Genomic DNA, 25,000 nt, shown 5'->3' with positions numbered 1-25,000 from the left:
CTGCAATTTGGTATGTCTGATGATTGGAGGGTGGATGATCAACATACCGATTTGCAGCCCTCTAGCCGAAGTAGTTTTAAGATCTGAGGGCGGACTGAAAAAGTGTAGACAGGAAAAAGTGCGGACGGACAGACAAAGCCGGCACATTGGTTTTCTTTTCAGAAAACTAAAATGATTGCGTTAATATTTTGGGTTATTGATTTGCTGTTATATCATGTTTAAAATTGAATTATGAGTTCAACTGATCTTAAGGGATGTACAAGTTAAGAGGATCAACTATAATATAATGTACCTTATAATGGGTCCAGTCTCAGTTTGTTATCATGAAATATATACCATTTTCCTACCTGACTCGTTCTTCGATTTTTCCTGTAACGTTTGGCCAAAAAGTAGATTTTTTTAGCCATAGAAAACGATAGAAAGCCGTATTAGGATCAAAACTGTCTCCAGAGAGAGAGAGAGAGAGAGAGAGAGAGAGAGAGAGAGAGAGAGAGAGAGAGAGAGAGAGAATATAAAGTACTTTCAATCCAATATTATCACTGTAACTCATGAGAGAGAGAGAGAGAGAGAGAGAGAGAGAGAGAGATTCAGAATATACTTTCAATCCAATGCTATCACTGTAACTCATGTCATGAGAGAGAGAGAGAGAGAAATCAGAATATACTTTCAATCCAATACTATTACTGTAACTCATGCGAGAGAGAGAGAGAGAGAGAGAGAGAATTCAGAATATACTTTCAGTCCAATATTATCACTGTAACTCATGAGAGAGAGAGAGAGAGAGAGAGAGAGAGAGAGAGAGAGAGAGAGAGAGAGAGAGAGAATTCAGAATATACTTTCAGTTCAATATTATCACTGTAACTCGAGAGAGAGAGAGAGAGAGAGAGAGAGAGAGAGAGAGAGAGAGAGAGAGAGAGAGAGAGAGAGAGAGAGGTGTTCAGACTAGTCAAGGCATACTACAGTATATTATCACTGTAATTCAGACGGGCTGGCCTTAACGCTATATATCTCAAATAACAAGAATTCCGGCGTTTTTGTTTTGTTACCAAAAAAGGAATGAATATGAATTTTGCCTCTAAGATAACATTTACATCTAAAAAACCGACCCTGGGAAAAAAACGCAAGAGCATTTGCGTTCAAATTTGCGTTTAAAGTCCTCCTTTCTGGGGAAAAAAATAAGGACAATTTCTGGAGAGGAATTTTCCCATTTATATTCGACTCCCGAATGGGAAAGAAAAACGCACTGGGAGAGTTCCAGCTAAACATTTGAAATACCAGACAATTTTCGCTCTCTCTCTCTCTCTCTCTCTCTTCTTTCTCTCCCTTTCCGCATCGGGAGAGTTCCAGTTTAACATCTGAAATACCAGACAATTTTCGCTTTCTCTCTCTCCCTCTTTCGAGGTACAGTGATAATATTGGATTTAGTGTATATTCTGAATTCTCTCTCTCTCTCTCTCTCTCGAGGTACAGTGATAATATTGGATTTAGAGTATATTCTGAATTCTCTCTCTCTCTCTCTCTCTCTCTCTCGAGGTACAGTGATAATATTGGATTCAGTGTATATTCTGAATTCTCTCTCTCTCTCTCTCTCTCTCTCTCTCTCTCTCTCTCTCTGTCTGTCTCGGTACAGTGATAATAATGGATTCAGTGTATATTCTGAATTCTCTCTCTCTCTCTCGGTACAGTGATAATATTGGATTCAGTGTATATTCTGAATTCTCTCTCTCTCTCTCTCTCTCTCTCGGTACAGTGATAATACTGGATTCAGTGTATATTCTAAATTCTCTCTCTCTCTCTCTCTCTCTCTCTCTCTCTCTCTCTCTCTCTCTCTCTCTCGGTACAGTGATAATATTGGATTCAGTGTATATTCTGAATTCTCTCTCTCTCTCGGTACAGTGATAATATTGGACTGAAAGTATATTCTGAATTCTCTCTCTCTTTCCGCATTGGGAGAGTTCCAGTCTAACATCTGAAATACCAGACAATTTTCTCTCTCTCTCTCTCTCTCTCTCTCTCTCTCTCTCTCTCTCTCTCTCTCTCTCTCTCTTACCCTTTTGTTTATTATTCTTTTATGACGATAATTAAGATGTAAAAATGTTGTTAGTTTTCATTCCCGTTTAAATATAAATTAATTTTGCTGTGAAGTAAAAATTTAGTTAATATTTTACGCCAATAACCAATTATTTGCATATGGTGATTTGATTATTGGCTTCCTCACAGCGATTGCTTTTGAAGGGCGCTTTGCAACAACATCACAAGATATATAACATAAGCAGGGAACTAAGTACCTGGAGCTAGTCGACTGTCGTGGGCTGTAATCACAATAAAAACAGGCGATGAGGCTAGCAACATCATCCCGAAAATTTGCTGACAACTTAAAGGCTATAACATCTCCTACATCCACCTTCTCTTGTGGTACAGGCGTAGGGCATATATATATATATATATATATATATATATATATATATATATATATATATATATATATATATATATATATAATGATTATTATCACTTTTGTACGTGATTCATTTATCACACATAACCACAGGTGAAAAATAAGAAATGGGGTGTAGGTCTGACCGGTTTCGACTTTATTTTCAGTCCTTCGTCAATGGCTTGAAAATAAAGTCGAAACCGGTCAGACCTACACATTGTTTCTTATTTTTCACCTGTGGTTATGTGTGATATATATATATATATATATATATATATATATATATATATATATATATATACATATACATACATATATGTAATGTATGAAAAGAATGTATGTATATAAGAGTATTTATAAAAACCACTCATTATTTTTTGTCCCTAATAGTAAAATAACAGCAAATATGATGCTGTGTCCAATATAGTATATATTATATATCGCATCATAGCCTGGAGGCTTGCAATGTCGACCTGTTCCCCTGAGTCATGTTTCGAAAACCATGTCCCCTAAATTTAAAATGGTTCAGTCAAACCCTTGATTTTGTGTCCAACTAAAATATCAAGTTGATCTGGGTGAGTGATGAGTAATCAAGAAATGTCTTTTTCTGTTTCACAGTTTTGATTAATCTGGGATTTCGACTCTCTCTCTCTCTCTCTCTTTCTCTGTTCTGTGTCTGCATGTGTGTGTGTGTGTGTGTGTGATTTGTGGGTCTTAAAATTTCAATGACCTGATACAAGTGATAAAAGTAATCAAGAAATGTCTTTTTCTGTTTCACTCTCTTCTCTCTCTCTCTCTCTCTCTCTCTCTCTCTCTCTCTCTCTGTCTGTCTCTCTCTCTTCCTGTGTGTGTTTGTGGGTCACTTAGATATTTGAAGGACCTGATACAAAAAGGTTAAAAATACTTTTTAAAAAGGTCTAAATTCTCTCTCTTTCTCTCACTCTCTCTATCTCTTTTTGTGTGTGTGTGTGTCATATTATTTGAATGACTTGATACGAAAAGATAAAAAATAATATTTTCAAAAAGGTCTAAATTCTCCCTCTCTTTCTCTCTCACTCTGTGTGTTACTTAGATATTTGAATGACCTGATACAAAAAGATAGAAAAAACTTTTCAAAAAGGTCTAAATTCTCCCCTCTCTCTCTCTCTCTCTCTCTCTCTCTCTCTCTCTCTCTCTCTCTCTCTCTCTCTCTCTCTCTCTCTTCCTGCTTCATCTTTTCTCAATCTTTCTTTTTTTCTCTTTATTTCTCACTTTCTTCTCACTAATAATACACGCAGCTTTGTGAGTACAAATTAACTAAGATACACTAGTAAGAAGACCAATGTTTGAATCATGGCGTTTGGCAAGAGCAATACTGGGGCATTTGTTCAAAGCCCAGTGAGGAATTTAGGATAATAGATACCAATATTATACAGTAGATACCACAGTGATTCCTCCGAAAAATACTGATGTATGCATACATACATATGATTGTATACTGCAAGGAGTAGCATATCTTTAACACAACACCTCACCAAGAAATTAAACAGTCCACTATTCCATCTCATTTCTTACTCCATTGCAGAACAAGAACTGCAACAAAGACAAACCAAGAACTGCAAACAAATACATAAACAAGAACTGGAACAAAGACAAACATGCCATCAAAGGGAATCAAGAGAAGTATTCCACGGTAATGAAACTCGAGCTGTGGGCATCGTTACCGTCAGGTAACCAGTTCCTATGGCTTTGAGTGGAGACTGCCCACTAAAACTGTTTATTCACGACCCTGAGTGCCCTTTGAAACTGCTATTCAATTCCCTTGAAACTGTTTTTATGACCTTACTAAGAGAAACGAAGAACCGTCTTAAAGGCAATTTTCAATTTACCTGGGCGTATACCTTGACAGGTGGCGTTATAAAATTGATTAAGGATAACTTGATTTTGCTGCTCGTATCGTAATAGTCTCTGATATTTATCAATTTCTTTATTTTTTTCTTATTAATGTTTATTTAGTTATCTATTTATTTGAGAAACAATTCCGCTGTTATCTATGGGTAGAAATATATTTGTACCCATACATAACAGTGGATTAGTTTCCCCATTTCAAGACTCACGCTACTATGAACCATTTTTAATCATCTATTAATTCTTTTTGTGCTAGAACTTTCCACCAGGCTGCATGGTACATGAATGAACTAAAACTGTATATATAAACGTTGAGGATTGAACAATCAGATTGTAATTATAATTGTTAACCAAACAATACTTCTAAAGTATAAACAACAATAAAGATGATGCCAGTTTCTTTTCATGGCAATCTTGATTGGTCTACACCTTCTACGATTTCAGTTCTATCTGTTTTAATTTATCATTTAGATTTTTAAATAAAACTGTCTGTCTAGAGTTCTTTAAGTACTTACAATCTGTCTAGGGTTCTGTACATACATCTACGTACAATTCTGGGGGCAGAGAGGAGAGCAAGTTTTTATAATATTCTTTTTAGATCCTTGTTTTAATATCTTCCTTTCAAGTACTCTTGATTCATTATGAAAAGAACGAAGCAAGTGCAAATTTCGCCACGTCAAATAATCAGTAGGATAAAAAAATGAGCTCAGACTTTGTAGCCGGGGTGTATTAATCCATAAAAATTGATATACATGAGCCCATCAATCACAAGTATATACACAAAACATGTATACATACATATATATATATATATATTATTATATATATATATATTGTATATAAATATATATATAAATCTTTTTTTATACATATACATACATATATATATGTATATATACATATATATATATATATATATATATATATATAATATAAATATATAATATATAAGACATATATACATATATACATATATATATATATATATATATATATATATATATAATATAAATATATAATATATATATACATATATACATATATATATATATATATATATATATATATATATATATATATATATATATATATATATATATATATATATATGTACAACATTCATACCTCACGCAGCGATATTCAAATGACATCCTCACGTTAATATGATTAATGAAATGTAACTAGAAACTGCGAGTGGAAATCATCTGAGGGCGTATCGCGCTAATGCATCTGGAAATCACATCAAATAATCCTGATATTAAGGAAATTTGGTATGGGTTTAGTACTGTGTAATTACAAACCTCTCTCTCTCTCTCTCTCTCTCTCTATCTGACAGTCTTGGTCTATCTATTCCTTGTATTTTGTATAAGTATATATGTATATGTATATGTATATATATATATATATATATATATATATATATATATATATATATATATATATATATATATATATATATATATATATATTACAGTCAACATGCGTAATCAGTCATTGGGCGTAATGACTGAAATTTCAGTCATCATGCGTAATGCACTTAGGGACATTTGATCCCCCAGGAGCTAGTACTAAACACGGCGAAATACATTTGACCCCCGGGGACTAGTACTAAACCCAGCGAAACAGTGTAGGTGACTCACTGTTTCGCCGCGTTTAGTACTAGCTCCTGGGGGATCAAATGTCCCCAAGTGCAATACGTGTGATGACTGAAATTTCAGTCATTGCGCGTAATGACTGATTACGCATGTTAACATATATATACTATAATATATATATATATATATATATATATATATATATATATATATATATATATATATATATATATGTATGTATTTATATCTATATCTTTAATGTGTGTATGTATATATATATATATATATATATATATATATATATATATATATATATATATATATATATATATATATATATATACTTACAGGGAACCCAGAAAAAACTGGAATTCAAAATAAACGAGCATGGGTAAAATGAAAAATCTTTATTTAGCGCCAACGTTTCGTTTCTTTACATTGAAGCATGTTCAAGGCCTCTTACACTGATGACAAACAGTTTTTCTAAAGGCACATGAAATGTTTTTATTTGAAAATACAGAAATGATCACAGTAAGGCACCAAGCAGGAAGACCAGTAATCTATTTCCATATATTTTCTGCAGAAACATATGGACACTCCCTTTTGTTACATGGTATTTGGAAAAGCTCTCGAATATCAACTTACGACAATCGGCTTCACTAAACGGCTAAGGCACACCTTTCTGAAGTTTTAGAGTGAATGGAATGAAATGCAATGAAAAGCCTCTGGTGCTGGGAAGAGCACAGGAGATATTACAATGCTGTATCTAAAAATATCCAGAGAGAACGCAGACAACCAGACACTTAACAATATTCTGATAAGAGCAGATCAGAATCAGAATGTCTAAAGGTCATGTCATTCCTGCCATCTTCTCTGCGAGCTTGGGAAACCTTACGAACAATTCCCAGGTTTTCGGTCAGCGTTAGATGAAATATTATTTCATTAGGTGTTCTCAGATCGGAAAACTTGAACGTCCCAAGTAACGACAGTATTCAGGGCGAAAATGTATTGGGAGTTTCTCTGTGGCATAAGAGCTTCGTATAAATGCGATATCAGATCAGCGGTGTCTTTATTTCGTGAAGGGTCTGGGGACAGTAGAACTGATGTGGACTATTTTGGGATTTTGGTGAAAGATACGAATGGCGAATATACGGTGGTGATCTTGCCCAGTTAAGTAATGAACTATGATGTTTCATTCAGTATAAATGAAATACATCTCAAGTCAGTTAAGAACTTTTTCTTTCCAGTGTTTTAGATCAACTTATGATTGTAAATTGTCTTTGAAAATTTAATCAATGAAAAATTTCTTTGACAACAAGATGTTTTAAGAAAATGTAGCCACTACACTAGAGCAGAAAATCTCACATTTGACCTGATGATTAAGCCTCTCAGTGTAGTCTCACTTCAAAACAGTTTAACTGGAAGATTACTGAAACAAAATTGGGGCCTTGCCCCTTCCATGACACTTCCCAGTAATCAGCTGAAGAGTCAGTGAATTATAAATAGTACTTCAAGGAGCCATATCTTTTCCATTTGAAATATAATGATTAGAAATTTTAGTACTATTGTTATCATTGATGGTGTGACAAACCTACGAGAACACTATCTGGATAAATTGGTATAATATTTTACTGAAAACCTAAAGAGATCTACTTTTCACACAGAGGCTAAAGACCATTCGTATTGTTTTGAATGAACTCACTACACACGCAGCAAATGAAAGTTGTCAAAACGAATCCCTATGCAAATTAGGCTGTGGCAGCCAGGTTTATTTGGCAGCGTAACTCAACATATTTAAAAGTTTACGATTTTATAACTTTAATGCTATTAGCCCGATTTTATTCAAATTTGTCATGTAAGCCACCCGGAGGTAAGTCAAAGCAGGTGATGTGGAAAAACAAATCATTTGCATATATCACGTGATAAGGTGACTGAGCCATTTTATTTATGTATATATGTGTATATATATGTATATGTATATATATATATATATATATATATATATATATATATATAAATATATATTATATATATATATATATATATATATATATATATATATATATATATATATATATATATATATATATATATATATATATATATATATATATATATATATATATATATATATATATATATATATATATACACACACACACGTCCCAATCATACTTCAAGTGCTAAATCGTGGTTGGACTCAATACAGAATTTGAAGTATGAAAATACATTTCGCGAATTCAGCTCATCCTTACTTATCCTATGAAGAGAAAAAATTCTAAAAAAACTGGCATAAAATTTATTGATATAAAAAAAAAACTGAAAACTCCAAATGTTTTATTTTCTTATTCGCGTTGCTCTAAAGTTACCACATTTCCTTTTAAAGTGTTTCTGAATGGCTGAATATCTGTCTTCGCTATTTCAGAGAATTTTTTTTTACAATTATCTCGCGACATTTCAGGGGTGTCTCAGATATCAGTAATAATTCTGTAAGTGATGGATAATTCCTTATTGTCTTTATGGGACGAGAGAATGAAAACATGAAAGTGTTTTATGTACAACATAAGAGTAATAGTTAATACTTTTTTTAAAGTTAATGCGCAAATGAATTGATACAAAAAGTTTATGTATTTTAACATTAATATAAAGTAACGTCCAATAGCTGATATGCGTATTAAAGAAAGTTATTCCTCTAAAGAATCCTTTTCTCAAGGAATACCCTGGTATGCGAGATATAATATATACGAGATATATAGCAAGATTATCACAAAACAATGGCCAGTATGATGGCTAAAGCTCTGTTGCGGTAGAAACAAACCAGGCAACGCTTTAGTGAATGATATATATATATATATATATATATATATATATATATATATATATATATATATATATATATATATATATATATTATATATATATATATATATATATATATATATATATATATATATATATATATATATATATATATATATATATATATATATATATATATATATATATATATATATATATATATATATATATATATATATATATATATATATATATATATATATATATATATATATATATATATATATACATAACACAATATATATATATATATATATATATATATATATATATACACACATATATATATATATATAAATATATATATATATATAGCATAATAAGCGTTTAAGTGCTATATATAGCATTCTCAGCGCTTCTGTAGCACTGTCAGAAACTCGATTTACTCCCAACTACAATGAGAGAATAAAATAATTTCTTGTGGCCAGAGAGAAAAAGAGGTTATACTGTCTCCACAGCTTTCTCCGCTTACGAAAGCTTTGATGCGGGGAGAGAGATTACTCAGACAGATTACCTTTTTGGAGAGATGACAGGTATTTCGACGCATGAATAGAAGTAATCTCCCCGTCTGTAGATGGAACATATGATGGTACCTTCGAATGCGAGTACCAGATGGGAGACATTCTGAGGAGAGCTGATTTTGAAAATGCAGTTGTCTGTCTTTGAAATATATATATATATATATATATATATATATATATATATATATATATATATATATATATATATATATATATACACACACACATATATATATCCCCTTTTGAATGAGTAAGTTAGAAGTAATCAACACAAAATCACGCGTGGGGCAGAAATAAATTGAAAGACCTGGGTTCGATCCCGATATGAGACAGGAACTGATTTCTGTTCCGCACTCGACTGTGTTGTGTTGATTATATATATATATATATATATATATATATATATATATATATATATATATATATATATATATATATATATATATATATATATATATGATGGGTCTCAGCTGAGCAGCCTTGCCTTATGAGGCTGTGTGTGTGTGAGTCAGTGTGTTCATTTCTCTGGGTTTTTACTGCCTTGATTTAACCCTGATGGCACAACGTTTAAAATTACAGAACATATGATTTTATTACATTTTCAGCGACTGCCAGAGGTCTCTTGGGAGCAGTGGAGGCGCCGTGTCTCAAGTCGAACTGAATTATGGACTAAATCCCCTGGGGGGGGAGCGAGTTGATGAATTTCTTATCGAGGTCTTCCACAGCACAGTCCAGCTTCATTTCTGTCACAGAGATTAGACTCTGCATTATGGCGAGGTGCATGTGTTCTGACAAGACGAGCTGACAACAGATTGCAGGTGTTGGTGAATGATTTTCATGTACACGAATGTTTGTTTGTCTCTCTGGCTATTTGTTTCTTTAGCAGATTTATGAGGAATGTTAGGTGTGTTTTTTTTTTTTTTTTTTTTGCGAAAATGCTACCTAAGATGGGTCTAGTGTTTGGCAACAAGTGATTACATTTTGGGAGAGCTGGAAGAGAGAGGTAAGAGTTATTTCTGGGGAAGAAGGGAACCTTTTGGTGGTTGAATTTCTTAGCCTCGACAGAATGTTGATATTTCAGAACGCTCTTGTTTCAGTATTAAGCTATTTCCCCTGAAAAGGGGGCTAACAGAGAAAGAACGAGATAACAGTCACTGCTACATTCACTTGCTTGAACAATGGATAAACACCTTGTGCAGAAACCTTCCAAATCAATTAACATTTCCTATACCTTCACAGATGGCTCAACAGCATTGCATCAGACCACTCTACAAACACTGCATGATTCAATTCTTTATCGTGATAGGAAAAAAATAGTCTAAAATGAATAAAACACTCCTTTATCCTGGAGAGAAAAAAAGTCCTAAAATGAATGAATCACTCCTTTATCCTGGAGGGAAAAGTAAAATGAATTAATCACTCCTTAATCCTTAGGGGGAAAAATAGGCCTAAAATGAATGAATCACTCCTTAATCCTGAGGGAAAAAATAGGCTTAAAATGTATGAATCACTCCTTTATCCTAAAAAAAATGAATCACTTCTTTATCCCAGAGGAAAAAATAGGCCTAAAATGAATGAATCACCTCTTTATCACGGAGGGAAAAATAGGCCTAAAATGAATAAACCACTCCTTTATCCTGGAGGGAAAAAACAGTCCTAAAATGAATGACTCACTCCTTTATCCCGGATGGAAAAATAGGCCTAAAATGATTGAATCACACCTTTATCCCAGAGGGAATAAATAGGCCTAAAATGAATGAATCACTCCTTTATCACTGAGGAAAAATAGGCCTAAAATGAACCAATCACTCCTTTATCCCGGAGGGAGAAAAATAGGCCTAAAAGGACAGTGACCTCAGTCACATTTATACACGGCCTCCCATATAAGCCTATCAGCCCTTAATCCCAAATCTCCAATTCAGCCTTTGCAGTTTCATCGTTACATCTGTTTCCAACGTATGTTTTGTCATTCCGTTCACTCCGTTTGAAACAAAATTGACCAATATGTATGTGCATTCCTTTACAAAAACATTGTTAGTTTATCTGCTAAGCTCTAAAAACCTAGTGGAATTCTAAATGCTGGTTTTCAATATTGTTGTATATCAACCTTTTGTTTGTTTGAATTCATTTATGCGTGTATGGCTGATTTTTGACAAACTGGGTAAAAACAGAGGGAAGATATATTTTGAGGAGGAAGGTCCTTTGAGAATACTCTGTATCTAGAGCAAAATATTCCTAATGGTGCTGTTATTTAGCCACAATCCAAAGTACAGCTAATATTTGGCAGGAACTTAATTTCACGTTAACGGCTGCAAGCTTGTCAAGAGAATAAACTGTATAGGAAGATAAGTCAGTTCCATAAAAAAACAATCTAAAATCATATTTGCTTTTACTGTGTCGTTGAAGGACTATATTACTGAATACTTTATGGGTGGAAAGGCTGAATATCTTTATAAATAAATATTTCCACGCATATCTTTGAGGAATGGTACTGATTTAGGTAGTTGGAGATTACACACACACACATACAGTATATATATATATATATATATATATATATATATACAATATATATATATATATATATATATATTGTATATATATATGTGTGTGTATATATATATATATATATATATATATATATATATATATATATATATATATATATATATATATATATATTTATGTGTCTGAGAGAGAGAGAGAGAGAGAGAGAGAGAGAGAGAGAGAGAGAGAGAGAGAGAGAGAGAGAGAGAGAGCACTTCTGCCTGTCAGTAAATGAAGGTATTCGTTCTACTTCTCAAATATGTATGTACAGTACACTGACAAATACGGCTTCATAATTCTCACGTTTTAAAAAAAATGACAAGAATTTACCTAAACTTCAAAAAGTCACTCTTGAATTTTACAGGAGTACTCATGAGGTATGAGGGATGCAGAATCAACTGTCAATGTATTTGATAATGTAAGGGTTGCTGTCAGCACAACAGTTCGGATATGCAGATCTGTACTTAGATGTTTGACAAACTAAAAAAAATGCCAAACGCCTCACTAACCTACAATTTCACAGCACAAATATTTCTGGAGTTACATCAGTTTGGTATAAGTACTAGCCTTCGTAAAAATACAAATACCTCTTTTAATAATTAGATTTTGAAAATAACTTTACTCACTAGCAGTTTGGTAAAAGTACTAGCCTTAGTAGAAATACCAGATACCTCTTTTAATATTTAGATTTTGACAATAACTTGACTCATTATCAGTGTGGTAGAAGTACTAGCCTTAGTAAAAATACAGATACCTCTTTTAATAATATGATTATGGCAATAACTTGACTCATTATCAGTTTGGTAGAAGTACTAGCCTTAATAAAAATACCAGATACCTCTTTTAATAATTAGATTTTGACAATAACTTGACTCATTATCAGTTTGGTATAAGTACTAGCCTTAATAAAAATACAGATACCTCTTTTAATAATTAGATTATGACTATAATTTGACTCATTATCAGTTTGGTATAAGTACTAGCCTTAATAAAAATACAGATACCTCTTTAAATAATTAGATTATGACTATAATTTGACTCATTATCAGTTTGGTAAAAGTACTAGCCTTGATAAAAATACCAGATACCTCCTTTAATAATCAGATTAGGACAATAACTTAACTATCAGTCTGGTATAAGTACTAACCTCAATAGAAACATCAGATACCTCCTTTAATAATCAGATTATGGCAATAACCTGACCCACTCAAAAATAATCCTTAAACTTGCTTTTTCAGACATTATTCATTTTCAACAAATCACCCTTAATTTTCGTAATAAAATTCCCTTTCCTCCGGTGGCATGAATTTCTGACTTCTCGTCCTGACAGCATCTAAAATTAAATTTGCATAATTAATGGCGTATTGATATCTGTCAGGATTAAAAATGGTGCATCGAGAGCACTGCTTTCGAAGCAAGGACGAGAAGGATAAATTTGTTATTCTAATCGTCATTACAGGCACTGACTCAGGACTGTATGAACTCCTAGATTATAACTAAACTGATGTCGTGTACACTAATGTATTCAGTACTATTATTATTATTATTTTTCAGTAGTTTAACCAGACCACTGAAACATATTCAATAAAACTTCTGCATTGTAATCTCTCTCTCTCTCTCTCTCTCTCTCTCTCTCTCTCTCTATATATATATATATATATATATATATATATATATATATATATATATATATATATATATATATATATATATATATATATACAATATATATATATATATATATATATATATATATAAAATTATATATCTATGACAACATAAGGACGATTCTAAAAAACTAAAGCTCCCACAATGCTAGCCTGGCATTAGCATTGCATTACACCTCATGGACAAATTTTTGCAGAATATTTGTCCAATTTGAAACAAGCTAATTTTCTTGACAATTTCCCTTAATATCTGTATTCATCTGCGAATGATTATCATTCATATTTACGTCAAGGACTTCTACGTCTTTACCTTTCTAATAACGACTTTTCCTGAAGAATAAAACACTGGAGTATTATAGAGGACTTCCCAAGGGTAATCACAATCTTTTAAGTAGCTTAGAGTAGCTCCACCTGATTTACCAACAGTAATGAGACCTTATGTTATCAGCCGCGTCTGTTGAGGCAGTACAGTTTAATACGGATACATCTGCTTAGAAAAATCATATATTTTTTTCCCCAGTAATCTGCTATTCCTCGGAAGACGTGAAGTGTGCATTTCTGCTGACTGGCAGATAAATACACTACAAAGATGACTAACAGCAAGGGAGTTTGTAATCTGTACATCTTTCTTCAATAAACATAAAGTTTGAGGTATATGTATGTATATACTGTGTATATATATATATATATATATATATATATATATATAGTATGTATGTACGTGTATATATATACACATATGTATGTATATACATACACACATATATATACGTGTGTGTGTGTGTGCATACATAAGACTTTGAAACTAACTTTGCTGCTAATCACAGCAGCTCTCTGGAATGCTACAAGAATTTCTAACAATTAAAACACCTACAAACGTTCCTAATTTCCCTAAGAACTCCATCCAATTCTTTCCTTGCAATTTTTCAAAATCGTTCTGCTGATATATGTACACTAAAACAAAGCTTCATCGGGAGAATCTGTCACACGGCAAAAGACTGGTCGAAGCCACTCTGGTCGGGTATTCACTTTTCCCTTTTTCATCTGCCGGCTCCCAAATATTTGTAGGTGCTTTGAAGAGCTGGATAAAAACCAAGAAACGATTTGGACAGTTATATGGAAACCACCAGAGCAAGACCACATTTTCGTTTAGCGTTCATGTTTGGAGGAGACTGGAAATAAGGCGGGGTTTTAAATTAAATTTCCTTCGTTTTACCGGAATTCGGAATTTCAATACACAGGAAACTTTCAACTGATAGAAGTCTCAGTTGTAAGAGCTTTCGTTGTAGTGAAGAGTTTTGTCATTAGTAAGATTCAAAGGGATATTTATTATAAGTATTAAAGATTTTTATGTAAGGTTCCATATATTTTTTCAAGGATAGCTACAGGAAGGAGATATATTTCTTTTGCTATTACATTATTCTCAGTCTCATATTTTCCAACTGTGGTAAGATTTAGGTGCTATATAAATATTCCAGTATCTTTACAGAGGTATGTATGCATTTACCAAACATACAAATACTTAAATAAAAATACTCTATTTCTACAGCACTTAAAATCTTACCGCAACAGGAAAATATCAGACTGACAGCAATTTCTTAATTATAACGTACTGTAACCTTCAAAAATCTGATTTAACCTTATATAAAATAAAATCTGAATTACTTAAAAATCTCTTTAAATCATGCCATAATAAGAAAATGTGATACTGAAAGTAATATAACTGAAAAAATCCCTTTTTCCAGAAGTTCATCCTTGAAAAAGGATAAAAATAAAAAAAAAAAACAATCTTTCGCTTTGTAAAGAACAGAGTCTCCCTCAACTCTCCATCCACGGGAGATGAACGAACGACCAGAGGCCAAAGGATATCTCCAGGATCCTTCCGTAGGATATCAATGTAGGATACCATGGGACGATATCAAGGTAGGATATCATGGTAGGATATCAAGAGAGGATATCAAGGTAGGGTATCACGGTACGATATTAAGGTAGGATATCAAGGCAGGCTATCATAATAGGATATCAAGGTAAGATATCAAGATAGGATATTAAAGTAGGCTATTATAATAGGATATCAAGGCAAGATATCAGGGTAGGATATCATGATAGGATATCAAGGTAGGATATCATGATAGGATACCATGGTACGATATCTGGGAAGGATACCATGGTAGGATATCAAGGAAGGATATCAAGGTATGGTATCATGGTGGGATATTACGACAGGATATCAAGATAGGATATCAAGGTACGTTATCATGGTAAGATATCGAGGTAAGATATCAAGGTAGGATATCATGACAGGATATCAAGGTAAGATATCCAGGTAGGATATTATGATAGGATAAAAAGGTAGGATATCATGATAGGATATCAAGGAAGGATATCATGGTAGGATAACAAGGTAAGATATCAAGGTAGGATATCATGGTAGTATACCATGGTAGGGTATCAAGGTAGGATATCAGGAAGGATATAAAGGTAGGATATCATATCATGGTAGCATATCAAGGTATGCAATCAAGGTAGGATATCATGATAAGATATCAAGGTAGGATAACAGGGTAAGACATCACGGTAGGATATGAAGGTAGAATGAAAGATCGATCTGACAAGTCAGAATAACTCCGAGGAGAAGCGCAAATGGAAACGCAAGGCATGTTGCGGAAAATGGGAATTGGAAAACGGAAGCTGAAAAATGGGAATTGTACCTTGGAATGTGGGAATGTAAGGAAAGTACGGGCGTATAGTCTACATAAACATTCTGTAACGTGAAAAATACGGAAGAATATTCCATAATAATGTGAATTATTTAGAAAAAAAAATATATTTAGACAGTAGGCTTGTCAGTGTCTCCATAGGCAGATGATTTTTTTAAGGAATTTGGTTGATAAGTATATATAAAAATAAAAAAAAACGAACAGACAACAAAAATCCACTGTACAATGATTCTGCAACATTTTACGTACAGGAGAAATGTCCTCCTCTCTTCTATATAAAACTCTAATGTAAAAAAAAAAAACAGAATTAAAATACACAACAACTCAGTCTATGATATTCAGAGAGTCCCACAAGAAAGGCATTGTTAAGACGAACGTAAATTCTATATTAGTAATTACTTTAAGAATGTACTGTACTCAAGGTAACAAAACCACTGACCCTCCGCCATTTAGTTCATGAACCAATCAATAACACCAATATTGGTGAGGAAATGACATGTCCTGTGTTCTGGTTTGGGAGTTTGAACTTTCGACCAACTTGCTATCACATTTCCTTGATGAGGTCTGAAGATGTGCACTGATTGATCGTCATCAAGTTAGACGTCATTCTATAGATATTTCCTATGTTAAGATTTACCTTATACATTTTCATATGTTAAGATTTACCTTATACATTTTCCTATGTTAAATTTTCATATGCTAAGATTTACCTTATACGTTTTCCTTTGTTAAATTTTCATATGTTAAGATTTACCTATACATTTTCCTTTGATAAATTTTTCTATGCTAAGATTTACCTTATACATTTTCCTTTGTTAAATTTTCTTATGTTAAGATTTACCTTACACATTCTCCTTTGTTAAAATTTCCTGTGTTAAGATTTACCTTATAAAATTTCTATGTTAAATTATCCTGTTACGATTTACCTTATAAAATTTCCTATGTTAAATCATCCTATGTTAAGATTTACCTTATAAAATTTCCTATGTTAAATCATCCTATGTTAATATTTACCTTATAAAATTTCCTATGTTAAATCATCCTATGTTAAGATTTGCCTTGTAAATTTCCCTGCATTAAGATTTATCTTTTAACTTCCCAATGTTACGATTTACCTTATAAATTTTCCTAAGTTAAGATTTACCTTGTAAATTTTCCTCTGTTAAGATTTCCCCTATAAATTTTACTATGTTAAGAATTACCTTAAAAACTTCCTATGTTACGATTTACCTCATATATCTTCCAGTGTTAAGATTGACCTTATAAAATTTTCTATGTTAAGACTTACCTTATACATTATTTCCCACGACGATTTACCTTTCAAATACTTTCTATGTTATATTTCCTATGTACAACCTCTAATTACCTACTGATTATCTGGCTATATTCATATATTGTCAAATTCATCTACTCAACTTAAGAAAACTACAACGAACTTCTCCAATCCGTGTTCGAGGCTTCGTGAAGATTTCGCCCGATGCTTCAGGTCAATCGTATAATATAAAACCATCAACAAATATGACAGGAAATGATTGCTGGTTATATCCATACATACAAATATACTTATCCGGAAATCCTACCCACGGATTTCAGATCAAGAAATTACAATATAGCAAAAAGCCCGCGTTTTACGTATTGCTCTATTTTCAAATGAATTGGCTCCACGGTTTCCGTATCAGGAGGGATAAATCAGATCATATAACTGACAGGAATAATACGCGTATCCGGTGAACTTCTGTGCTATATTAAAGACAGTCTTCAGAGAGAGAGAGAGAGAGAGAGAGAGAGAGAGAGAGAATGTTAAAGAGAAGCAAGTAGTCTTCAAAATAGCATTGTAAGCAGGAGAGAGAGAGAGAGAGAGAGAGAGAGAGAGAGAGAGAGAGAGAGAGAGAGAGAGAGAGAGAGAGAGAGAGAGAATGCTATACAAAAGAAATAGTCTTCATAGTACTGTACGTAGGAGAGAGAGAGAGAGAGAGAGAGAGAGAGAGAGAGAGAGAGAGAGAGAGAGAGAGAGAGAATGCTATACGAAAAGAAATAGTCTTCACAGTACTGTACGTAGAGAGAGAGAGAGAGAGAGAGAGAGAGAGAGAGAGAGAGAGAGAGAGAGAGAGAGAGAGAGAGAGAATGCTATACGAAAGAAATAGTCTTCATAGTACTGGTAGGAGAGAGAGAGAGAGGAGAGAGAGAGAGAGAGAGAGAGAGAGATGCTATACAAAAGAAATAGAGAGAGAGAGAGAGAGAGAGAGAGAGAGAGAGAGAGAGAGAATTGTCGAGCTAGGAATGCTAAAAGATAGTCTGGATAGTACTGTACGTAAGATAGTAGAGAGAGAGAGAGAGAGATTTGAGAATATTGGAGAGACAGTTCCAGTATTTATATCAAGCCAAAGAGAACATTACTGAATGAGAAATCCTTTTTTCTTTTAAATTTTCTTTTATATAAAGATTTTTTAATGAGTCACTTTAATACTTTTAGAGAGAGAGAGTAATACCTTTTGCTGATGAGACTGAAACGAATAGTCTTTATTTACTTTTTAGAGGTGATTTGTGGACTATTTTTAATATTCTGTAGTTTCTATTTCAAAAGAAATAAATTATGATTGATGTTGAGAGTTTTGATGTTTGAGAGAGAGAGAGATACTAGAGAGAATATATATATGTCGAGCTAGGCAGCTGAAAGATAATCTGGATATGTAAGTACCGGAACAGTAGAATGAGAGAGAGGATTTGAGAATATTGGAACTGTCACAGTTCCAGTATTTATATCAAGCCAGCAAACATTACTGAATGACAAATCCTTTTTTTCTTTTTAAATTTTCTTTTATATAAAGATTTTTTTAATGAGTTACTTTAATACTTTTATCTCCTCTTTGTAATACCTTTTTGCTGATGTCGACTGTATCAGTTTTTATTTCTCTTTTTTAGAGGCGATTTGTGGACTATTTTTAATATTCTGTAGTTTCTATTTCAGTAAGAATTATGATTGATGTTGATCGTTTTGATGTTTGAGTGATATACTATCTGCTAATATATATATATATATATATATATATATATATATATATATATATATATATATATATATATATATAAAACTTATCTTTTTTTCCAATGCAGGAAATATTCTCAATTTTACAAATTAAAAAAAAAATTATCATAGTATAAAGATCCCCAGTGACATATAGTCTCATATTATATAATTCTTATTTATAATATATATATATATATATATATATATATATATATATATATATATATATATATATATATATATATATATATATATATATATAAATAACAAATCTTATATTAAATTTTACGTATTTAACAAAAATTATCAAGACAGCTGACATAAAAAATATATATATATAAATGACATAAATATATATGAAATTATATATATTTAACAAAACTTATTATATATATATATATATATATATATATATATTTATATATATATATATATATATATATATATATATATATATATATATAAATAACAAATCTTATACTAAATTTTACGTATTTAACAAAAATTATTACGACAGCTGAAAAATATATATATATAAATATAAAACTTATATGAAATTTTATATATATATTAACAAAACTTATTAAATATTACATTTAATATAAAATTATTACAATATGAATATATATATATATATATATATATATATATATAAATAACAAATCTTATATTAAGTTTTACGTATTTAACAAAAACTTATTACGACAGCTGAAATGATATATATATATATATATATATAAATATATATTTAATGACATTTCCCCGATATACATACCGTAAAATCTTTTGTTCTTTTATTATATTTATCAAAAATTATTCGACAGCTGAAAATATATCTCTACCTATGCGAAATACAATAAAAATAAATATATATATATCCTGAATCAGGAATATAAATAACAAATCTTATATTAAATATTACAATATTTAACAAAAATTATTGTCGTAATTTTGTTATTTTTATTTGAAAAATATATATGTATATATATGTATATATATATATATATATATATATATATATATATATATATATATATATATATATATATATATATATATATATATAACAAATCTTATATTAAATATTACCTATTTAACAAAAACGATTACGACAGCTGTGGAAGATGACGTATCATGATCCTGCTGTTCCGATTGCCATTCGTAAAGGTACCTTTTAACGTGACATTTCCCCGACAACATCACATACCGTAAAGAGGTTCTCCTTTGTTCTTTTATTATCTTTTTTTTATCTTTTGTTTGCCTCTCAGGCTATTCATCTCTACCTTGCGAAATACAAGAAAAAGGGAGGGGGTTTCTATCCTGAATCAGGTTAGGCTCAGGGGCTGCGATGTATTCAGGGCAGCTCTTTGGTCAACTATCTAGACGTCATTCTCGTGTCGTAATTTTTTTATTTCAAAGTTTCAAAGAAGTGCATCGACTTCTTTATATATATATATATAAAAATATATATAAAATATATATTAAAACGAAGAATATATATAGATACATACATATATATCTATATATATTATACATACTGTATATTTCTGTTATTTGGGCATACTTTCTCTCTTATGCAATTTCTATTGGCATGAATCGTAGATATCATCTTTTTATCTAGACTTTGAATCAGTCTGTACTTCTTTTTCTTTTTAAGCAGTAATTCTTATTTTTCCTTATTCCTGAGACACTTGCCTGAAGAGAGAGAGAAGAAGTACAGCCTGGTTCAAACTACAGATAAAACGATAGTATCTGCGAATAGTGTCTTTGACCTCAATAGAAATATATATTCCTATTTTTTTTTAATTATTCATTATTTCTTTCAAATCTCACCAAACTATAGATAAAAAGATAATATCTGCGAACAGCGCCGTTGACTTCAGTAGGAATATATATTTCTATTTTTTTTATTTATTCATTATTTTTATCTCACTCGCTTGTATAATCATCCGATGTCTGGGCAACTTAATTACAGGATATCATTGTTCGTTTAGGTCATAGTTTAGGTCAAAGTACAAGAGCAAACTGGCTTGTGTTTTATTCTTGCGACCTACTGGCCTACCTGTCAACCCTATCTCCTAATAAGAGGACCTGTATTATTTTACAATCACGTCATTTGTATCTGTAAAAATATAATTTTACACAAATACAGATAAATCAATATTTTAAAACAGAAAAATAAAATAAAACAGAAATCAGCCACTTTAACCATTTATAAAAGAACCTATATTTTTTTTTAAATTACGTCGAGCGTTTGTAAAAAAAAAAAAAAAAAGAGATGAATTTACATATTCATTAATCACGTGATTTAAATCAATATTTAATAAACAGATAAAAAACTGATTAAAACAGAATTCAGCAAGTAGCTAAACCATTAATCATTAAAAACAAGCAACCATTTATTCGTTATTAATCTCTGTATCGTCATATCGGCAAACTAAAAGTTACCTTCTCTCGATCTCACTCCATGATCAAACCACCTGCATGTATCGGTTGCATATTTTTTATGTAAGTCGAGTGTGCATCATATTTTTCATAACTTCAGTGTCTTGTATTATCTTGTGACGTCTTTCGCCTGTCATACATTATGACATCTCTATGAATATTAATACCGATAAGCTTTCTTGTATGTGAGTAACTTTCCGAAAACAACGCATGTTCAATACATGACACAGGCAGCTACTGAACTAAATAATAAATAAACAAACAAATAATAGTGTGATAACCGTGTATTTATAATTCCTCGACTTCAAAAGCATAACCAAGCAGGTTGATTGCATTCATAATGCACTTTGTAAACAGTCAAAAGCCAATTGCATGCATTAATGATAAATAAACGCTTATTAACAAATACCCAATGGTCTCGAGCATGTGACGATAGAAAAAGTTTAGCAATTCAGACTTGGCAGCAGAATTATATATACATATATATGTATATATATGTATATGTATGTGTATATATATATATATATATATATATATATATATATATATATATATATATATATATATATATATATATATATATATATATATATATGTGTGTGTGTGTGTGTGTGTGTGTGTGTGTATGTCACATACACAAATATTAAGCCACAAACATCGTTTAACATCAAATTCACTCTCCCTTGGAAATAACTCACACCCAAAGAAAATTTTTAAGTTCAATTCATCTGGCCTAAGGCAACGATTTCGCCTGATAACCAAGTGGTTAAAGTCCACTAATTATATCTGTATGTAAACAAAAGGACCAGGTTCGAATCCTGGTGGGGGCAGATGCACTTATCAATCATAGTGCCTCTTCAGTGTAAGTTATTTCCAAGGTACAGTGAATTGATATTAAAAATATTTCTGTCTTAATATTTTACATACATGCATATATATATATATATATATATATATATATATATATATATATATATATATATATATATATATATATATATATATATATATATATATATATAAATATATATATATATATATATATATATATATATATATATATATATATATATATATATATGTATGCATGCATGTATGTATGTGTATGTGTATGTATGCCGTGTTTCTTCCTAGACAAGGTGGTTCCAAAAGGTTTTACCATTTACATACAACTACTGAAACACCCTTCCTACCCAGACTAAATACAAGTCAGACAAAAGGTATTAAGATTAAAAATATTATATAAAAACCGACATTTCACCTACAGGATATTACGTAAACCTTGTTATTAATGTTTCCACAAAAAAAAAAAATAGTACCTGCTACTATAAAACATCACATATTGCTATTAAAAGTCCGTAAAAATTAGGCGTATTTTTTTTAATCCCAAAATACAGTTGCAATATGAGGAAATACACAACAAGACTAAAAAAAAAAATCGCTCAAATAATTTACGGCGGAATATGTTCAAGGTTTCTATTTTATAAGGGGAATTTCTTATTTTCTTTCTTCAACTCTTAATTAAATTTTACAAAGGTTGAAGACTTTTATTTTGGATATAAAAGGGTAAAAAGGATATTATATTTTCCCCTCATCAAGTAGGAATAAAAAAAAATATGGAGTGATTTTTCGAAGAGAGGAACGTAGATGTCAAGAATTATTTAATTTTATACTTTAGAAAACTAGATCGACCATATATGGTGCACTTTATAATAAGTAGAAAACCTTTTGATTAACATGTTTGCCGTGGTGGTTACATAACTCTAATTCAAAAGCAAAGGAAAAATAAGTTCCCCACATTTCATAACAGCAAGTTATGAAATTAGTAATTCCAGTTTTTTTTTTAGTAATTCGTTTTTTTTTCTTTTTTTTTTTTTTAAGTAAAAGCGTTCATCATTTCCCTAATAATAAAAGCATAATTTTTACACATCTCGCCCTAAGAAAATTTAGGGTCTATTAATTGCTCGGAATTAACCAATGGAAAGCCAAGACAAAACACTATGAATGAGGTGGTTTTACTATTTAGCAAGTAAAAAATGAGCCGAATCGAGTTTTCTGTACAGTCGCTACAGCGCATAATCAAGGCCACCGAAAATAGATCTATCTTTCGGTGGTCTCGGTATAATGCTGCATGAGCCGCGGCCCATGAAACTTTAACAAGGCCCGGTGGTGGCCTGTCCTATATCATTGCCAGAAGCACGATCATGGCTAACTCTAACCTTAAATAAATTAGAAACTACTGAGGCTAGAGGGCTGTAATTTGGTACGTTTGATGATTGGAGGGTGGATGATCAACATTCCAGTTTGCAGCTCTCTAGCCTCAGTAGTTTTTAAGATCTGAGGGCTGACAGAAAAAGTGAGGACGGACACACAAAGCCGGCACAATAGTTTTCTTTTCAGAAAACTAAAAAAAACGGGACGAAAAATGAGCATAATTAAATAGTTTAACGAATTACAGAATCAGCTGACGCAAATGTTTACGATGACCTCTGGCGTCGAGGTTCGCAAACTGCGACAGTAAATGACGAATGGTTACAACTGCCGCTACAACTGTTGTTACAACTGTTCAAAAGATCGACGTCACGACAGGGAATAAAAGGTTTAAAAGAGATGTCAATTACAATTGTAAATCCATCCAAAGAGTTTCTCTGTAGCAACAGGTAAATCATGCAGCAGCTGTCCAAATTTCATTCATTCCTTGCCGTTTCGAACTGAACTGAACTGAATATAGAATTTAGGCCAAAGTCTAAGCGCTGGGACCTGTGAGGTCATTTAGCGCTGAAACGGAAATTGACAGTAAAAGGTTTGAAAGGTGTAACAGGAGGAAAACCTCAAAGCAGTTGCACTACGAATCAGTTATTAGGAGAGGGTGGAAAATAAGACGGAAAAAGATAATATGAAAGGAAGTACAGTAAAAGAAACGAAAGGGGTTGCAGCTAGGGGCCTAAGGAAGGCACGCTGCAAAAGAACCTCAAGTAATGGCTACAGTACACCGCACGAGGTGCACTGGCGGCACGACCCCGCTACGGAGCCTTGCTGTTTCGGCAGAACTTTCTACCATTCTTCAAAGGGGGAACGAAGCCAGGAGTACAACTATGCCATATTTATAGCCGCAAGCGGTCTTGCTAGAAATTTTGGGCGATTTTTGACAGATGTAGCCGTGACTTCATTCGCCTTTTGAAAAACGGTAGAAACGTCAAGGAATAAACGAACTTTGGACAGCTGCTGAATATATATAAATATAAATCTACATATATCTTGTGAGATACGCGGAATGTGGAATATATTTTCACG

The 25,000-nt window shown here is 31.8% G+C and overlaps 1 protein-coding gene across 1 annotated transcript in view; it reads right to left on the bottom strand.

Annotated features, from left to right (window-relative positions):
* The window catches only part of LOC136852186 (carbonic anhydrase-related protein 10-like), a 163,490-nt gene that overhangs the window by 126,730 nt on the left and 11,760 nt on the right, over nt 1–25,000 (bottom strand). The gene's annotated exons all lie outside the window — the stretch shown is intronic.

Source organism: Macrobrachium rosenbergii, chromosome 25 (assembly GCF_040412425.1).
Source record: "Macrobrachium rosenbergii isolate ZJJX-2024 chromosome 25, ASM4041242v1, whole genome shotgun sequence".
In the NCBI taxonomy this organism is placed as follows: Eukaryota; Metazoa; Arthropoda; class Malacostraca; order Decapoda; family Palaemonidae; genus Macrobrachium; species Macrobrachium rosenbergii.
This window is presented reverse-complemented; position numbering and strand designations above follow the sequence as displayed.